Here is a 7,607-nt window from a genome sequence, read left to right as displayed (position 1 = left end):
ACTCTAGGGATGGAGGCCAAAGGATCAGAAATTTAAGCTAATTTTCAACTGCATAGCAAGTTCAAGGCCATACTGGGGATACATGAGACTCCACATCAAAAAAGCAAAGAAAAAAGAGATGTAATTGGCTAGATCTCTGCAAAATAAGTGGCATTTACAGAAGACAGTAAGATCAGACCAGTCACCTCTGCACCTAGCAATAGACCACAGGATAGAGACAGAGACAGACTCATCTGTTCCTGAGGTCTGTTTGCTTTATAGCCAGCATACCATCTAAACTTTGCAGTAACCTGGGCTCCAGAAGCAGGAGCTTCAGGGAAGATCCAGGGCTTTGGAACCAGAAAGTGGCCTCCATCCCTGCTGCCTCCAGCCCAACCCATCATGGCCGTGGCTCTTGACCCATTTGACTCTGAGCATTACTGTCTGAAGGTTACCTGTGGTCACAATCTCTACCTCCTGTGCAGATGAAGTGAAGTGACACTTTCTCCAGCAGGTCTCTGGCATGCACTGATCACTGTATCTCAGCTCAACACTTATGCAATTGGGGCACCCAACTTGGAGACAGCATTGATTATGAAGAGGACAGCTGCTGGGAAAGGGGCAAGAACTAAGGCTGCACAAACCCACGTTCCTGCTGCAAGAGAACCTTACTTTGAAACTTTAAAAAAAAATTATGTATACAGTCTTCTGTCTGCATGCTGGCAGAGGACACCAGATCTCATTCAAGGTGGTTGTGAGCCACCATGTGGTTGCCGAGAATTGAACTCGGGACCTCTGGAAGAACAGTCAGTGCTCTTAACCGCTGAGCCATCCTCCAGCCTATTAGTTTGAAACTCTTAACGTGCCCCTTTCCTTCTGTTCTTCAATTCTCCCACATGCACATGTAAAGTGGGTTCCAAAGCAGACAGTCCATTTTTATTTCCAAATTGGTGACTATTTTTGTCTGTTCGGCTTTGGGCTTTCTTGTTTTCCAGTGCTGGAGTTGGAACCCAGGGTCTCACATAGGCTAGATAAATGTTACACCATTAAGTCACATCTCAGACCTGCTTTCTCTATAGCTTCGCACTCTGCTGAGATAATGAGTGACTCTTGCCAATAAGCCAGAGGCAAGCCTACCTTTGCCTGTCACAAACCTTTGCCTTGGCACTTTCAGAGTGTCCCCTTCCCCTGCACTGCACCCCAGAATGAGGCAGACTCTGATGGGCACGACTATTTGAGGCCAGGAAATGACCTCTTAATTCAACCATTATTTAGTCTGTTATCATTTACAAAACTAACATCACACTCACACCTCATTTGCTCCAAAAGCAATGGCAACATGCTGGGCAACTTGTAGATATGAAAGTCAGTGGGTTGGCCAGCACTGTTCTCAAGTGCTAGGAATGGAATTTGGCATACACTAGTCAGGCAATGAGCTGCACCCCAGCTCTTACTGATATTTTAAGAATGATAGTGGCATTCTGGGCATGATAGAACACACTTGCAATCTGAGTGCTTGAGAGGCACAGGCAGGAGAATCAGGACTTTAAGAACAGCCCTGGTGCATAGTAAGGTCAAGGCCAACCTGGGATACTTGAGATCCTGTCTCCAAAAAACAAAATCAGGGGCTGGAGAGACAGAGAAGTGATTAAGAACACTTGTTGCAGCCCAGCAGCTGTGGCACACACCTTTAAGCCCATAATTTAATAATATACTTTAATTCTCAAGAGGCAGAGGCAGGTGGATCTCTGTGAGTTTGAGGCCACGTTGGTCTACAAGGCAAGTGCCAGGACAGCCAGGGCTACAGAAAGAAACCTTGTCTCAAAAAAGTTAAAAACCAAGAACAAAACCTAAAACCAAACAATAACAACAACAACAAAAACTTGTCCTTTCAGAGGGTGCCAGTTAGGGTTCCAACACTCACACTATAGTTTTTAACTGTAACTTCAGTTCCATGAGATCTGATGCCCTCTTCTGACCTTCATGAGCACCAGAAATACATGTGGTACACAGACATACATGCAGGCAAAGCACCCATACACATAAAAAGTAAAACACCTGATAGTGAAATAGACCAGCATGGGTGCATTAAAGTGTTTTCCTTATTTGGTCTTTGGGCAATTCTTTTACTGTTTCTTGTTTTTCAATTTTAATAGGAATTTTAAATTTTATTATTAATAATTAAATTTATTCATTTATTTTACATTCCGACCACAGTTTCTCTCCCTCTTCTTCTCCCATTCCTTCCCCTACCTCCCACCATACTATTTCCTTTTAATTATAATAATGACTAATATTTACTGAGGGAGTTGCACATGACCACTGCTCTATGGGCTTTAAACACCCCAACTCATTTAATCTTCATGCATTGTGTGAGGTACCACTCTGTGAAGAAGCTGCAAATGGAGAAGTTAGCTGTCTTGCTCAAGACTCATTGCTGATGAGTCATCTTGCTTTGAGGTCTTCACAATGCTCACATTTCCTTACTCTGTGAATGCCTCACCTCTGAGACTTCCTTTATCAGTCAGCATCTTGTAGGCATCAACCATAGGCCAGGTATAGACAGGGTATTAAAAAGACAGGCACTGAAAAGGAAATGGTAGTGTGGGTAAACTTACATCAGAGGAAACTGGGCACATCACATAACTTCCCAAAGGGCCATCTGCACCCAACACCAGGCCCAGGCCTCTGCCCAATGCTATGGTTCTAAGAGGTGAGGTAGGCACACCCTGCTGATGGCACAAGGAAATATGAGTGATGACAGAAATGCCTCACCCTAGTCTACAGGACAGGCAGATGGGATGTTGGACTAGGCTGTACCCAAGGGAAATAGAAGGCGGCTGCACAAGATGGCTCAGGAAGTAGCAGAGAGGGACTTTTTTTACCCGGATGGAAATTGAGTAGGCAATGAGAAGCCTCTGGCACAGGGGGCTGGGACCCTCAATCCTAGGTATACTCAAAAGTGTGGCGGCATACGCCTGTAAATCTAGCGATTGGGAAGTGGAGGAAGGAAGATCCCAAGTGCAAGTGCAGCCTCAATTCTACAAATGGAGCTCAGCCAAGACTACACCAGACCCTGTCTCCAACCAACCAGACAACAATCAGTGAGGGCAGGGCCCAGGAGATAGCTGTCAATAAGGTGCGTGCCCCTCAAACATGGGGATCTGAGTTTGGATCCCTAGCATCCACACTAAAATCAGGTGTGGCAGGACATGCCTACAATAAAGTGTGTGTGGAAAAAGTTCTCACTCCTACTTCTCCCCGACGAAAAGGGAGAGACAGGCAGAGCCCTGGGGCTCAATGGACAGCCAGTCTAGCCAAACTGGTGAGCATCCCGTTCAGTGAGAGACAGCCACCTAAGTTCTGCTGCCACTTTAGGGCCCCCAAATAACTCACAGAGATTAATATTAGTTGCAATGCTTCTGGCCAATGACTAGGATTTCTTATTTGCTAGCTCTATCTTAAGTATCAACCATAACCATTAATCTATATATTTTATAAAGACTTATCGAGGACGCCAGCAGCGTGTGTCATCTCTTCCCTGAGATCACATGGTGACTCTCTCTCTACTACATTTCCCAGAATCCTTCTTTCCTAGTCCCGCCTATCTTGCTTCCCTATTGGCCAACAGTGTTTTATTCATTAATCAATAAGAGAGACATATACACAGAAGGACTTGCCCTATCAAGAGACCCTTTCTCAAAAAACAATGTGGATGGTAAGGAAGACACTCAACATTGACCTCAGGCCTTCACATGCAAACTTTTCGTACACACACACACACACACACACACACTTTTCTTTCAGTTTAGCAGCTGCACCTGAATCTACTGATATTTTAACTACCTTCTAAAGTCCCAAGGCCCTGCAGTCAGAGGCCCACCACTCAGGCCACAACTTGGCAGGACTTCTGGTTCAGCTGATGCTGCCAAATGTAATTTTAACTAAGTCTCTACTGTTCTATTACCAATAAAGACTCAGGAGTCAGATGTTGGAGTGAAAACCTACTAGCTACGAGAGGCTGAGAAGAAACCAATTAACATTCCTTTTGGCCAGAGACCCAGCAAGAGAGTGTCTCTCCAGCCATCCCAAATCAAAAAAGACCTTGAAACTCCAAGTCACTTCCTACTCCTTCCTGTGCGTCTCCCTATCCATCTTCCTGGCTTCTTCACACTCCCTATGGCTAATTTCTGTTAACTAGTTGCCGGCTCTACACCCTGATCCAAGGTTGATTTTATTAACACAGTATCACAGTGCAATCAAATATCCCACACACACACACACACACACACACACACACACACACACACACACACACACCTACCTGCACACATAGACACAGGCAAGGGTATTTAGTGCATACCAATGCAATGCCAGTTAAAGGGTGCACCCTGCATCTCTGGCTTGAAACATCACTTGTGATGATAATGTTGCCCCCAGGTCCGAGAGACCCAGGCCAGAGTGAGGCCTGCTCTTCACAGTGGACATTGCTTGTTTCTTCTATGTGTATTTTTCAAATGTACTGAAAGCAGAAATAAACGCTTAAAAGATAAGTGGGAAAGATTAAGAAGTGATTGAAAAGATGAACATGGAAGAGGCCCCTCCAGACTTTCGTTTCCAGGTGCACCCATTTGCTTGGCTGAGTTTCAGGTTCACTGTCTCTCCCTGGTCCACTCAGCAAGCCAAGCTGTGGGCAGGCATCCAGGAGGCATCCATTCCCCAGGCTCACAAGCTTTCAGCCTGCAGGTCAGTTTGCCCCAGTCGGAATCTGCAACTGGTTTCAGGGTAATCAGAGGGTTGTGAAGAGCCATGCCAGCCACCAGAGGGTGCCATATAGCTACTTAAGACCCACTCAAATAGCCCAGGTTTCAAAAGTGAGGAGATTTAGCTAGTCCATCTTTTCAGTCAGCTGAACAACTTCAGTTCACCAGGGGAAAGTTTATCCCAGCAAAAAGTGTTACAGTCCTGCTCTTCTCTGCTCTGCCCAGGGTCGTCAGAGACAAAAGAAGGTCTCACCCAAACCTCATTCAAGAGATTTATTGGGAGGGAAGAATCCAGGAGATTGGCTGCCCGGGTGGCAGAAGGACCGCTGGGCAGCCTGAACAGACCCAAGCTGAACAGGGGGCAGATTTTTTTCTAGGGTGGGGATTGGTCAGATTTCGATCCCTGAGTTTAGAATGGCTAGATCTCCTGCTCAGGGATTGGTTAGTTTTCTACACAGGTTTAGGGTCAGATTTGGCTCTGGTTTCTGAGTGTGTTTCTTTCACTAGTCCTTTTTAGACTTTTGGCTCTAGTTTTAGGGCCAGGGTGTATTTCTTTCACTGGCACTGATTCCAGGGACAAAGTATGTTTCTTTGGCACTTGTTTCAGGGTCAGGGTACATTCCTTTAGTTCTGGTTGCAGGGCCAAAGTTTCTTTGGCTCTGCTCAGGGTGCATTTCTTTGGCTGGACCCTTTCCCCCTCCATTCCCCTACAACTTTATGTCATCTTTTTGTTTGTTGCTTTTTTTAAATATTTTATTTATTTATTTATTTATTATGTATACAACATTCTGCTTCCATGTATATCTGCACACCAGAAGAGGGCACCAGATCTCATAATGGATGGTTGTGAGCCACCATGTGGTTGCTGGGAATTGAACTCAGGACCTCTGGAAGAGCAGTCAGTGCTCTTAACCTCTGAGCCATCTCTCCAGCCCGCTTTTTTTTTTTTTTATTTATAATCCATCTAGTCCAATTTGTGCTGCCTGTAATCTCCCGGGTGGGGGCCATGCAATGGAGCATACCAGTGGCCACACCCTTAAAGAAAACTGATTCCCCTCCCTGGGAGCCATCAACTGTTCATAGCTCCTCAGTTAGGAGGGGTGTTTGTGAACCCCCTCCTTCTCCATGAGCCTTGGTCATCCTGGCAGGTAGACCCCCTACCAACTAGTTTCTCTCCCTCCCTAGGTGGGTCCCCAGCTCCAAGATGGACACCAGCTGGTATGAGGAATGGGGTAGAACCCATAGCCCTCTTGTGAGGGAACAGACACAGGCATCGCCCATACCTTTGTTCTGAAAGCCTTGGGTTGTTCCTAGTAACTAGGGCACTTGAGCTGGGAGCCTCCCGTTGGACATTACTCTGAGCCTATTACAGACACATTTCTGCCAGGCTCCATTTTGTTTCCTTTGCTTGATGTTTTGGTTTGGTTTGGTCTGTTGAAGTGCTGGAGATAGATGAGACCCAGGGCCTTGCATTGCCAGCCAGTACTCTACCACTGAGCTGCACCCCAGCCAACAGACAGTTCCTCATTCATGTACTGTTCTCCACCTTCCTCTCTTTGCACAAGCCCTTCTCTGCCTCACACCCTCCCCTATCTTCCTACCCACTCCTCATCTGGCTAGACCCATTTCCAATGTCTATTCTCCCTGACCCTTCCGAGGTGGTACTTCAAGTGTTGTGATTTCCCAAGGACAAATGTATATTTCTTAAACAAACCTATGGCCAGGAAACCAGAAACTTTTGCTCCAGTGCCATTCCAGCTATGAATGTTTGAGGGCGTTATTGAACCTAGTATATTTTCCTCACCTTTAATATGGGACTCTGAGGACCCAAGTGAGGACTGAACTATTGTAGGCAGGACCACAGTGCCTGATGCACAATGAGCTATTCTTATCTTTGCACACCTCTCAGCCTACATTTTGTTGTTTTGTGCTTGCACAGGGGCTGGCCCCGGGAATTATTTGCTGAACTTGACAAGTTATGAATGACCCTTGCTTGTCATTAGTGGAACTCTGGATGGGGACGGGTGAGACTTCAGTCTTAAAAAAAAAAAATAGAAACATCACCAAGTGCATTAAGAACTTTAATTAAAACCTCCTCCACGCCTCCATGCTGTCTGGCTGCTGCCTTCAGCTCCGTTTCTATTTGAGACCTGGTGACACTTCTGATGACCAGGAATGAGGGCTGCCTGCTTCTGCCTGACTCCTGCACTCATGTGCTAGACCTAGTGGCTCCCACGTGTTTTCTGGCCGCTTACTTTAAATAGTATCCTTTTGTTGAGTGTTAATGTGCATGGTGGAGCATAGTTTATATAAGTTGACTGGCTTCCATGCCCTTAGCTCAGAGTCCCAGTCCTGGTTTTCCCCCAGAGAGAGAACTGCAGCTACTCCCAGATACCAGCAGAAAGTGCTCAGAGTGGTTGCAGACCCTCAGCGTCCCTGGTGCAATGCCAAGAGAACTCTGTTGCTGGTGTCAACCACTTGGATTGTTCTGGAAGGTAAACAGTTGGACCTGGGAGGTTGTAAATTCCCTTATGTAGCTTCCCTACACAGCCACCATCAGAGCCACCTACCACTGAGCAAATCCCTCAGTCTCTCTCCATCTTTCACAAGTCTTAGGGGTTCCAGGCTTGAGCTCCCACTGGTTCTCTGGTTCAGTGTTGCAAGATCTACAAGTTGCCTGTTACTTTCCTTGAAAACAACTTATTTAAAAAAATTTTTAACCACATTCCAGGTGTGAAGTCCTAGGTTAGATATATTCATTCTTATTTATTTAAGCTTAAATTTGTTCTCTTTTGTTTTTCCCCTTTAAAATTAATGTATTTAATTAATTTATTATTTTTATTTTGTTGTATTTACAGTGTTGGA

This window comes from Cricetulus griseus, chromosome 8 (assembly GCF_003668045.3).
Source record: "Cricetulus griseus strain 17A/GY chromosome 8, alternate assembly CriGri-PICRH-1.0, whole genome shotgun sequence".
NCBI classification, from domain to species: domain Eukaryota; kingdom Metazoa; phylum Chordata; class Mammalia; order Rodentia; family Cricetidae; genus Cricetulus; species Cricetulus griseus.
Note: the sequence above shows the minus strand (reverse complement) of the source record.